General features: G+C 43.0%; 2 protein-coding genes across 5 annotated transcripts in view; one reads left to right on the forward strand and one right to left on the reverse strand.

Moving 5' to 3' along the window:
• Window positions 1-12,361, reverse strand: part of LOC129726942 (uncharacterized) — a 289,022-nt gene that overhangs the window by 202,845 nt on the left and 73,816 nt on the right. The gene's annotated exons all lie outside the window — the stretch shown is intronic.
• The window catches only part of LOC129726936 (uncharacterized), a 187,299-nt gene that overhangs the window by 102,527 nt on the left and 72,411 nt on the right, over window positions 1-12,361 (forward strand). The window lies entirely within an intron of this gene.

The following is a 12,361-nucleotide window of genomic DNA, read 5'->3' on the forward strand; positions in this document are numbered from 1 at the left end:
TTATAATTAAAATGAACAAAATTATTTGATTGGATCTTTCGCACTGTCCACTCCGGGTGAGGCGGAGAAAACGGAAAGGAAGTGAACGTCATTTACTGTTGCAAAAAGATTACGTAGAAATTGTCTCGAAAGCATGCTTTGTGAAATAAGTTGTCAGTTAAATGAAAGTAAAATAATAAAATAATAATAGATAAAATCAGCAAGACCGGGTGAATGATTTTTTTATGTGCTTGCTTATACAAATCGTACTTTCGGAAGTACCTGTTTAAAACCCGATGTCTGTTAAATATTGACATCTACTTTAAAACCCGATATAAACCTGGATTAAACTTTTTTTGTTATCAAACATAATCGTTTTTCACCTTTATACATTTATTTTTACTGATTGACGCATTTACAAACAATTTAAACAATTAAACTATACTGCGCTCAAAAGGTGCCAAAGTAATTGTTTGCCGCAAATTATCGAACCATTCGTTTCCGAACTGGGTCGACGACCTCGAAAATTTGGACAGCAGACTCCGAAACCAGCAGGTTGCATTACATAATGTTCGAGCTTCGTGTGCTAGTTGCAATTATTCGCCGCGCTTTCCGCACGCATCCGAGCAACAATTCGCGCATACGCAGTTCCGCCAGCTTAGTTAATACGCATAACAACATTCGGTGACGGTGGACGTTTTCTGTAGGGGAGTTTGTTGATATGCAAAGCGGTTGTAGATTTTTCTCCAGAATTGAGAGCAGTTTCCTAAAAAAATAAACACCAATTTCCCGAAGTTGAAGTTGAATTGAATTCAGTTTATTTTTTTTTTTTTTCTTCACATAACATTTATTTGACACGGCACAAATACAATTTAATGTTTAACGGCGCCAATTATATCTGATGACTTAAAAACTAAAGCAAATTTTTTATCCTCGCTGCCGACTACGAGCTGAAATTAAGTCTAACTTAAAACTAGCATGGAATTTCTAATCTGTGTTTTGTTGTTCAATGGTCGTCTGATAATCGTCGAATGGCATGTATGGATTCGAACTGCTGAGCCACGATGTCGTGAGTTGGGACAGAGGCTCGTAGTCCTTGGGTCCTGGTTCTATTGTGCGGGGTCTGGTTGCTGGTTTTGTGCTTAAGGTTCAAACGTGTTCTTGTCGTTTTGTTGGGTGTAGACGGAGGGGAACGGGACTAGACTGGGGCATGGATGGATTTAAGGAAAACGTATATAAGGGTCATGTAGGGTAGGTCACGGCTCGCCAAGACATCACGAACAGGAACAGCTGGCCGTCTACCTCCGGCCTGAAGGGAAGCTACAAGTTTAGACCTGGCGTCACGGTGAACAGGGCATGACCAAACAACGTGCTCTATGTCGTGATAACCTTCACCACAGGCACAGATACCGCTTTCTTCGAGCCCAATACGACGGAGATGCGCGTCAAATCTATAGTGGTTGGACATAAGCCGAGACATCACGCAAATGAAATCTCGACCTACATCCAACCCCTTGAACCACGGGTTCGTCGATACCTTGGGAATTATGGAATGTAACCACCTTCCCAGTTCCCCTTTAGTCCATGAATTTTGCCAACTGATGATCGTATTCTGACGTACAAATGCGAAAAATTCATTGTAAGCAATTGGTCTTTCATAAATATCGCCGTTTATTGCACCCACCTTAGCCAAAGAGTCCGCTTTCTCATTGCCCGGTATCGAGCAGTGAGAAGGGACCCACGCTAAGGTAATCTGAAACGATTTTTCGGATAAAGCACTCAAATGTTCCCGTATTTTCCCCAGGAAATACGGAGAGTGCTTAACATCTTTCATCGATCGGAGAGCCTCGATAGAACTGAGACTGTCCGTAAAGATGAAATAATGGTCCGTGGGCATTTTTTCGATAATCTCTAGGGTGTACTGAATTGCAGCTAATTCTGCGACGTAAACAGAAGCAGGATTATCGAGCTTATAGGAGACGGCTAAATGATTATTGAAGATACCGAAGCCAGTGGACCCATCCAGAAGTGATCCGTCAGTGTAGAACATATTGTCGCAGTTGATGTTTCGATATTTATTGGAAAAAATTTTAGGGATCTGCTGCACGCGTAAATGATCCGGGATTCCACGAATTTCTTCTTTCATGGATGTATCGAAGAACACAGTAGAATCAGAAGTATTTAATAAGTTGACACGATTTGGAATGTTCGGAGAAGGGTTAATATTCTGAGACATGTGATTGAAATACAATGTCATAAAACGGGTTTGAGAATTGAGTTCGATTAACCTTTCAAAATTATCAATCACAGGACGGTTCAAGACCTCACATTTAATAAGAATACGAGAAGAGAGGCTCCAAAAGCGGTTTTTCAATGGTAGAACTCCAGCTAAGACCTCCAGACTCATCGTATGGGTCGACTGCATGCATCCTAAAGCGATACGCAAACAACGATATTGTATTCGCTCCAGTTTGATCAAATGTGTGTTTGCTGCGAAGCGGAAGCAGAAACACCCGTATTCAATTACAGACAATATCGTTGTTTGGTAAAGCCTTATAAGGTCTCCTGGGTGGGCTCCCCACCATTGTCCGGTTATTGTACGAAGAAAATTCACTCTTTGTTGACATTTTTCATCAGATACCTCACGTGACAACCCCAGGTGCCTTTAGAGTCGAACCAGACACCAAGATATTTGTGTACTAAAACCTGAGAAATCGTTTTACCCATTAACTGTGTTTGAAGCTGAGCAGGCTCATGCTTCCTAGAAAAAACTACTATCTCAGTCTTCTCCGGAGAGAATTCGATACCTAGCTGTAAAGCCCAAGCAGACAAATTGTCCAAGGTATCTTGCAATGGTCCTTGCAAATCGGCAGCTTTGGCTCCTGTAACAGAGATTACACTGTCGTCTGCAAGTTGTCTTATCGTGCATGAATTTGCCAGACATTCGTCGATGTCATTTACATAAAAGTTGTAAAGAAGGGGGCTTAAACATGAGCCCTGGGGAAGACCCATGTAGCTAATGCGAAAAGTTGCCAAATCGCCATGCGTAAAATGCATGTGCTTTTCGGACAACAAATTGTGCAAAAAATTGTTCAAAATTGGAGAAAATCCTTGTCGGTGAAGTTTACCCGAAAGAATGTCAATAGAAACGGAATCAAAAGCCCCCTTAATGTCCAAGAACGCAGACGCCATTTGTTCTTTGCGAGCATACGCCAGCTGAATATCTGTTGAAAGCAACGCAAGACAATCATTCGTCCCTTTGGCGCGGCGGAAGCCAAATTGAGTATCTGATAGTAGACCATTTGATTCGACCCAATGGTCTAAACGACAGAGTATCATTTTTTCCATCAATTTCCGGATACAGGATAGCATTGCAATCGGCCTATAAGAGTTGTGATCAGAAGCTGGTTTCCCTGGTTTTTGGATGGCGATCACCTTCACTTGCTTCCAATCCTGCGGTACAATGTTTTGCTCCAGGAACTTATTGAACAAGTTCAACAAGCGCCTCTTGGCATTGCCGGGTAGATTCTTCAACAAGTTGAATTTGATTCTATCTAACCCAGGCGCGTTATTGTTACAGGACAGGAGGGCAACTGAAAATTCTGCCATCGTAAAAGGTGATTCTATCGCGTCGTGGCCCGGAGACGCATCGCGAACAATATTTTGCTCAGGAACAGAGTCCGGACATACTTTCCTGGCAAAATTAAATATCCACCGACTTGAAGACTCCTCGCTTTCGTTGACCGTTACGCGATTCCGCATTCTTCGAGCTGTGTTCCAAAGAGTGCTCATCGATGTCTCCCTCGACGTCTCGTTCACGAACCGACGCCAATATCCGCGTTTCTTTGCTTTAGCCAGGCTTTTAAGCTTGGTATTAAGCTCCGAATACCGTATATAGTCGTCGGGTATACCTCCCTTCTGGTAGGCCAAAAACGCGTCGGATCTTTGCGTGTAGACATCGGAGCACTCTTGGTCCCACCACGGAGTGGGAGGCCGTTCTTTGATCTTTACGCCGGGATATTTCTTCGTTTGGGCTTGCAACGCGGCGTCGAGAATCAAACCCGCGAGGAGGTTGTATTCTTCAAGTGGTGGATGATGAATTCGACTCGACCGCTTTTGAAATCATTTCCTCGTATAACTTCCAATCGACATTCCGTGTGAGGTCATACGGAATGTCAATTGGTCGCATGCGAGTTGAACCGTTAGTAATTGAAATAAGAATAGGCAGATGGTCGCTACCGTGAGGATCGAGGATTACCTTCCATGTGCAATCCAACCGTAGCGACGTCGAACATAAGGATAGATCCAAAGCGCTTGGGCGCGCTGGAGGTTTCGGGATACGTGTCATTTCACCGTTGTTTAAAATAGTCATGTCGAAGTCATCGCAAAGGTTATAGATTAAAGAGGAGCGGTTATCATTGTAAGGGGAACCCCACGCCACGCCATGAGAGTTGAAGTCTCCCAAAATCAAACGTGGCGAGGGAAGAAGTTCTATTAAATCAAAGAGCAGCCGTTGCCCAACCTGTGCTCTGGGAGGAATATATATTGAGGCAATACAAAGCTCTTTACCTTGTATTGTCATTTGACATGCGACAACTTCGATGCCTGGAATCGAGGGGAGGTTAATACGATAGATAGAATAGCACTTTTTAATCCCTAAAAGTACTCCTCCATATGGGGTGTCTCGATCAAGGCGAATAATATTAAAATCATGGAAGTTGAGATCAATATTTGAAGTAAGCCAAGTTTCACAAAGGGAAAATGCATCGCATTTGTTTTTATTTATCAAAACTTTAAACGAATCAATTTTTGGTAGAATACTTCTACTATTCCACTGTAAGACAGAGATAGAATCCTTCATATACGCAGTTGAATTAGGCATCGAAGGATACAATCGCTGCAAGGAGGGGCCATTGGGCAGTCAACTGCTTCAAAAATGATCTAACTGTTGGGAGGAGCGCTGTAAGAAAGTTTTTAATTGGATCAGGTATATTGAAATTTTCGAAAATCCAGTCCACAATATTAGAAAAATTCACCAATCCAGCATTTGTTTTGTCAACTGGATGTGCAAAAGGAGCAACTGGGGTTTTAGATGTTCCTGGAAGTGCTGGGAACTCCTTCTGAGACTTTAAATTACCAAGCCCAGGAGGGGTTTGCTTCGGTTTTTCCGTAGCACCTTTAGTTTTGGTTGTACTGTTCTTTCCACTTTGGGAAATCTTAGGACCTTTTCTGGGAAGCTTAGGGGAGGAAAGATTTTTCCTTTTTCTAGACTCCCCAAGATTGGCAAAAGAAGTTCCCTCTAGTGGTTCGTCAGAGTCGGTTTCATCTGAATACAACAGATCAAAGGGGTTCGCTGTTATGGTAGAAGTGGTCGTGGTCTTCTTGAGCATATCAGCGTAAGAACGCTTTGAACGCTCTTTGAGAGACCGTTTCAATTTATCCTTGCGCTGCATGTACACCGCGCATGTGGAGAGCTCATGCAGTGGATACATTTTTCAGCATTCGCACTACAGGAATCGTCGGCATGGTTTTCTCCACACTTACCGCACCGTGCCTTATTGCAACAGTAGGCGGCTGTGTGACCTAACTGCTTGCAATTGGTGCAGTTCATTAAACGGGGCACAAATAAGCGCACAGGAAGACGAACCCGGTGGATCAAGACGTGGCTCGGCAATGCAGACCCGGCGAACGTGACACGAAACGAGTCTGACGGAGTGTATACTTTTTTGTCGCCGACGAGCGACACAGATCGCAGTTGTTTAACCTCTAATACCTTAACCTCAGGAAGGCTGCTGTTTTTAAAACAGCCTACAGCATCCTTCAAGAGGCACTCGACGGACAAACTCGGATCGGTCACGACGCCGTCGATCTCCACGTCTCGGGCCGGTATGTATACGCGATACTCCCGAGTAAAGAGCTCGAAACAAGCTATATCGTTGGCCTGTTTCAGGTCATTGACCACAACACGGAGCTTGTTTGGTCTGACCTTGATTATTTCAGTCACGGCCTTAAAGCGTGACGTCAGGTCTTTCGAAATTTGTAATATGTTCAGGGATTTCGACTTAGGCCCTGCTTTTGGCCGGAAATATACAACGAAACGTGAACCTGCTGTTTCGTCAAGGTAGAGCCTGGCACGAGGGGGAACTGAAGAGTGAACAGCGGGGGAAGGAGCAGGAGGGACAGGGTCAGGAGGGTTCGGTGTCGGAGGATCGACTTCCATTGTGCTAAGGCTAGCGCCCTAACACCGACAAGAAACACGTACCTTTTCTTGATTTCGAGCGATGCTCAAGTTGTCTTCGACAATGTGGTCACGTAATCGTTAGGTGCAGCAGCCGGCAGCCGGCAGCTGTGCGGATTTACACTTTCTTCTTTGTTTGTAGCTCTGGTTGTCTTCAACACAGCTAAACACCGAAACGATCGGTTCAGCAGCGGCGGTTCAGCTACGCAGCAACAAAGCAAACAATAGCGGATGACCTTCAAAGCGGAATTATTTGGCACTGCACAGCACTCGTTAGACCGGGACCGGGCAAGCGATGCCTTTTGTTCGATTACTTTTTGCGAATATATCGAGACGACCGATAAACACAACCGATGCGCTTGGTTGTTCGACTCGGAATGAATTCAGTTTATGATAGAAGCTTAACTGTTCCTTTTAGTACAGAACCGATAGCTGCTTGTAGCGCATTCGTGAAGAAAAAAAAAACAATTTAACCAATTCAGGCAATATCATGTTAATGTTAATGAAACTTAAAACTAAGTGAACGAAATAAAATACATACTCATTCAACTAAGGCGATTTCACGCTTTCTCAAGGTTCAACTGTTAAGATCTCAGCGAGAAATAGTTTAACTAATTTCAGTTTTTTAGTTTTGTATGTTTTTGTTTGTATTTTAATTTTTTCAATCTTACGTAAGATTTTCTCGAATGCCCCTCTCTTTCCCCCGTGAGCATTCGTGAGAAATTTGGATACCCCCCCTCTCCCACCAAACCCTTACATAATTTGTGGATGATCGCTAAGAGTTTATTAAGTAAAAGACTAAGCTCAAAAACTGCCCTCTGAATTTGAAACGAATTCAATCATCAATCACTGCATAAAGTCCCATTGAAACAAAAAGGTACCGATCCTTCTGTACGTTACCGTCAAATGAAATATATTTTTTATTGAACTTTGAACGCCAAACGGAAACATATTTGTCTTGTTTATTTACCTAATAAAAATACATTTTGCTAATCAAAGTTTTACCATTTACATTTAACATTATACCTATTTTTATGCGTCAAGAGTTACTTTTCAATAGGGTGTATTTAGTAATGAGATGTTTCTTTTAATAACAATTGTTTTTTCTTGTTCCATTAAAATGATGTCAAGGAAAAAGTTGTAGAAAATTGAATGTGTGTCAGTAAACGACAAAATACAACTGAAAAATAATTTTATATTTTCATTCAGAAAAATCTATAAAAATCGGATCACGGATCGGATCTATTATTTTTTTTTAAAATCTAGTAATTTCTTTCTTATTTTCTTTTACTTTATTTGGCGTAACATTATTAAAATATAGCCTGATGAACTAAGTTGCCCCACTCAAATCGCTTTCTGGCCGCGTTTCTCCAATGCCTGTCAGGTCTTGCTTCATTTGGTCTAACCACCTTTCTCACTGCGTTCCTCATCGTCGTGTACCTACCGGCATTCGTACAATATGTCCTGCTCAGCGTATCCGTCCGATTTTGACTACCTTCGAGATACTGGGTTCGTCAGCGAGTTGCTAGAGCTCGTGATTAATCCTCAACTGCCATACACCGTCCTCTTTCACGCCGCCGAAAATGGTTGTTAGCACCCATCGTTCGAAAATTCCGAGTGCCCGCAAGTCCTCCTTGAGCAGTGAGTATGTCTCGTGCCCGTAGAATACAATCGGTCTTAGAAGCGTTTTGTAGAGGATACACTTTGTGCGAGGACTAATTCTGTTCGACCGCAGATGCTTGTGAAACTCGTACTAGGCACGACTTTCATAGATAATACGCCTTCGAATCTTACGGCTTGTATCGTTGTCCGGAGTTACCAGTGAGCCAAGGTAGACGAATACGTCGACTACTTCGAGCTCATCGCCGTCGAACGTTACATTACTGCCTGAAAGGGCTCTGTCGTGCTCGGTTCCAGCAGCCAGTATGTACTTCGTTTTGGACGTATTAATCTTCAGCCTTTCGACGGGTAACACCTTCTAGCGCAATTTTGAACAACAGGCAAGAGAAGTCGTCGCTTTGCTGTAGTCACCTGCGGGATCCAAATGAACTGGTTAATCCACCCGAAATCCTCACAGAGCACTGGTTCCCAATCATTATAACCTTGATCAGTGGGATCATCTTCCCGAGAAAACCGTTTTCACCGATTACCTTTCCAAGCTCTTTCCTGTCAATTATATCATATGTGGCTATGAAATCGATAAATAGATGGTGTCTAGGGACTCTATAATCACGGCACTTTCGGAGGATTTGCCGCAAACTGAAGATCTGGCCCATGACCGATCCTTAACGAACCCAACTGGATAACTTCCCACGAATCGTACGAACGTTGGAGGATAACTTGAAAATACACTTTGTAGGTGGCATTCAGGAAATGGTGATCGCACGATAGTTCTCACAATCCAGTTTGTCGTCTGTTTTGTAGATAGGGCAGATAACCCCATCCACTCCTTCGGCAGCTATTAGGTATCCTAACTCTTGACAGTTTGTCGATGCAGTCTTCAATTAACTTGTCCGGGTCCATCATGATAAATTTCGCTCCGACAACATCTTTACTGAACATTTGTTGTTTTTCAGCATTTTGATCGCATTCTTAACTTCGCTTATCGTTGAGGGTGGCCCGTCTCCGATCTTCATTGCACCGACGTCATTTCCTTCGTCGTCTTCATTCTTTTCTTGTGCGCCATTCAGGTGTTCAGCTGTCATCCGTCAAACTCCGATCCTTATTTCGGCACAGTGCGGCTGAACGTAGTGCGTTGAGTTTCTGGTAGTACTTTCGTGTCTCATGAGAGTGACTCAGTTGTTATAGTTCCTCGAACGCCTGCTCTTGCTGGCAGCACTTCTTCTCCAGAAAGGGTTGGTTTTGCTGTCTTCTCTGCTATCTGACGGGTAACTTGACGCACCATTAGCGTTCTTCTCATCCAACACATATCGCCACTTTTTCCGACGGTTTTATTCCACATGCTCTAAGACGTTCACCGCTACGCTGTTAATGCGTTTACGATGCTCCAAAAGATCATCCTCTTCCAGCAGCGCAGCTTCGAGCGAACGCGCATAGTTTTGGGCGACGTCGCACTGCTTCAGTCACGCGAGATTGTACCGTGGTGGGAGCTGGTACCGAAGGTTGTTCACAATGGAGAGTTTTGGATACCTCTTCACCAGTGATGTTACGGATGTGATTTTTTAGACATCTACAGTTCCGGCTGCGGCTATGTGATTACGGAAGGATATGTAGATGCGGATGTCAATTGTTCCGCATTTACGGATGCGGATGCGGATATCCGTAGCATCCCTTGTGTTTATTTAGCTTATTTTGCTTCACCATTTCCCTCCCCAGTGCAAAAGTTATTTAAGCGAGCAGTGAATGCACCAAGGAAAGTTTTCTACAAAATTTTATGATACGATATTTTTTCTCAACATCCGCATTGTATGATGCGGATACGGCGATGTCAATTTTCATGCGGATGTTCCGCATTTACTGATGCGGATGCGGATATCCGTAACATACCTACTCTTCACCAGTAGGTAGTGGGCCATATCGATGTTGGTGCCTCGGTTGGTTATGACGTCGGTGACGTTCGAGCTATCTAAAGAGGCATTCTTGAGCGTTATGATTTGTTAGATATGGAAGGGAGGCTGGTAAGATTAGCGTTACGTAACAAAAAGTCTCTGGAAAGACTCTCTAAAAACGAGCATTTCAATTAAACAAATTCTTCTTCGTGATTTTTATGAGGTTTAGGTATTGGCGTTACGTTTCGTTACATAGGGGGAGGTGGGGGTCCAAAAATGTTTTTTTTTTGTGTTTCGTATTTCATGGATGTCGCCTAACGATACATGACCGATTTGCGATTTTGTCTGATTTGGTGACCTCCAAGTGTACCGATATGTAAGGCTGTGCTGAAAGAGGATACGGCGAATGACCGTTTTTTGGAGGTGGCGAAGTCGACGTGTGTTAGTTGTTTTTGTTGGTCAGTTGGTGCTCGCTGAACTTTCCAATCACCAGTTTGAACTCCTTCTCCTGGAAGACCTTAGTGTTGCTTTCCCGATGGTTGTCATGTGTTGGGCAGGGGTTGTATACTCCAATCGAAAATCATCCTTGTTGCCATCAATACTTCTGAAGTGAGGGCTGCGCACGTTGAAAAAAACTAGCGTTGAAGGATTGGCCTTTGATCTTCTACCGGTAGACTTGAGGAGGGGGGAGAAGGTGATCGGTCATTACCTAATCTCCGGCTTCTGCATTTCCATCGCGAATCGTACGTACCATAGAATCTTTCCAGCACACCTTCTCGGGAATTACGGTGCCAAACATCATGCGACTGCTTTGAAGGTGCTAGCGATAACACGGCCTACTCTTTCATGGCGAGTGCGAAGAAGACCCATCTAGACGGTGCTATAAGTAAAGCGGTCAGTGTGTTCTGGTTATGTTCCAAAACGGTTGGCAGAAAACTGGGTCTAAAACCAAAAATGGTCAGATTGATCTACACATCCATCATACTCCCGAAAATAACATACGCTTTCTTAGTGTGGTGGCCTATAACAAAAGAGGCTACTGCAAGAACAAACTTCAGAGACTGGCGTGTATTGCCATAACTGGAGCAATGTGCAGAAATCCATCGAAAGCGTTAGATGCAATCCTTCACCTGTTACCTCTGTATGAATTTATGCAATTGGAAGCGGAAAGGAGTGCCCTGCGTCTCAAACGTCTTGAAGAGGTCTTACCTGGTAACCTTGTTGATCATGTTGATCATCTGAGTATTTTGCAATACTTTTTAAAGATGGCCAGTGTTGAGTATGTGCGAAGACTTGAGGAAACCTTTGGACTACTGCGACATTCCCTACAAGGTGCGTAAAACATCGCGCTCCGACTGGGAGTGTGGAGTTTATATGGTTCGTCAGCGGTCAACGGTATTCATCACAGACGGCTCAAAAACTGGTGCGGCAATCTTCGGTCCTGTTGTACAGACATCAGTGACAATGGGCAACACCAGACATTAGTAGTATTTAAAGCAGAGATTTACGCTACAATCGAATGTGTCAACGTTTGCCTCAAGAGAAATTATAAACATGCGAATATTTGTATTTTATCTGATAGGCAAGCGGCACTAAAGGCTCTATGCGCTCACAACTGTATGTCAAAAATTTTCTGGGAGTGCGTTCTCTCACTGCGAAGGCTGTGTCGTATGAACTCACTCAATTTGTACTGGGTTCCAGGGAACTGCAGCATAGACGGCAATGAAAAAGCAGAGGAACTGGTCAAACAAGGCTCGGACTCGCAATTTGTTGGTCCGGAACCCTTTTGCGGTATCTCAAATTGCACTATAAAAATGGAGCTTAAATACTGGGAAAAACAACTGGAGTGCTGTCAGAGGATGTCACCAGACGAAAAGGGTAATACCTCCAAACGGAGAAATTACTAAAAAGCTCCTAGAGCTTAACAAGTGGGCTCTTTGTACTTACACAGGACTAATAACTGGGCACTGCCCGAGTAAGTATCATTTGAAGAACATTGGTCGAGTTCAGGATGACAATTTTCGCTTCTGCAATATGGCAAGCGAAACCTCGGAACATCTGCTATGCAGCTGTAGTACATTATACTTGAGCAGAATCAAATTACTTAGCAAGGCTGCTTGTAACCGAGTGAGATTTGGTCAGCTAATTATGGGAAAGTAGTTGGCTTTATAAAGCACATTCTACCTTACTGGGAGCGTGCCGAGGCAACCGGCTATTCACTCGATCAATAGTGGGTGACTAGTTATCCTACACGGTGCGTGTGGTAGCCATTTTTTATTTTCAATATCTTTCATTTAAAAAAGTGAGTTTTCTATTATAATATGTTGTACACAATACATGTACGGACGAAATAAATTGAAATTTGTCTTTAGACAGTTTGTCGGCGTTTGTTATACATATATACGTAATAATAAATCATGTAATATTGATTATTTCGAATATGTAAAAACCAAATGAAATAAATCAGAACTACCATTAGAAAGACAGCTTTTGCTTCGAAAGATTAAAGGAAATATTTTCCAGAAAATATTATAGAATTTGATTTGATTTAGGTATTAACCTGTTTTATTATCTTAAATATTAAGAAGAATTGAGGTGTTACATATACAGATTAGAGTGGCCATTTTTGTAACAT

This window comes from Wyeomyia smithii, chromosome 3 (assembly GCF_029784165.1).
Source record: "Wyeomyia smithii strain HCP4-BCI-WySm-NY-G18 chromosome 3, ASM2978416v1, whole genome shotgun sequence".
In the NCBI taxonomy this organism is placed as follows: Eukaryota; Metazoa; Arthropoda; class Insecta; order Diptera; family Culicidae; genus Wyeomyia; species Wyeomyia smithii.